The sequence below is a fragment of the Myotis brandtii genome, unplaced genomic scaffold, assembly GCF_000412655.1.
Source record: "Myotis brandtii unplaced genomic scaffold, ASM41265v1 scaffold247, whole genome shotgun sequence".
Taxonomy (NCBI): domain Eukaryota; kingdom Metazoa; phylum Chordata; class Mammalia; order Chiroptera; family Vespertilionidae; genus Myotis; species Myotis brandtii.
The window spans coordinates 120,645-120,954 of NW_005359352.1; the positions used below are offsets into that span (position 1 = coordinate 120,645).

At 55.5% G+C, this 310-nt stretch overlaps 1 protein-coding gene across 1 annotated transcript in view; it reads right to left on the bottom strand.

Moving 5' to 3' along the window:
* Window positions 1-310, bottom strand: part of GREB1 (growth regulation by estrogen in breast cancer 1) — a 53,552-nt gene that overhangs the window by 11,669 nt on the left and 41,573 nt on the right. The window lies entirely within an intron of this gene.

The window sequence follows — 310 nt, forward strand, 5'->3', positions numbered from 1 at the left end:
AGCCCATGCACGGGTGCCACCCATACAAGGTGTGGACACCAGGTCTGGCCGCCGGAGGCCATGCCCACCTGGCCGAAGCCGGATCCCGTCGCTAATTCTGGTCACGCTTCACCCAGGGAGGCGGGGCCAACCCCTCTGGACTCTGGATCTGACCCAGGTGCTAGGTTATCGGCTAAGCCAGCGGTTCTCAACCTGTGGGTCAAGACCCCTTTGGGGGTCGAATGACCCTTTCACAGGGGTCGCCGAAGACCATCGGAAAACACATATATAATTACATATAGTTTTTGTGATTAATCACTATGCTTTAATT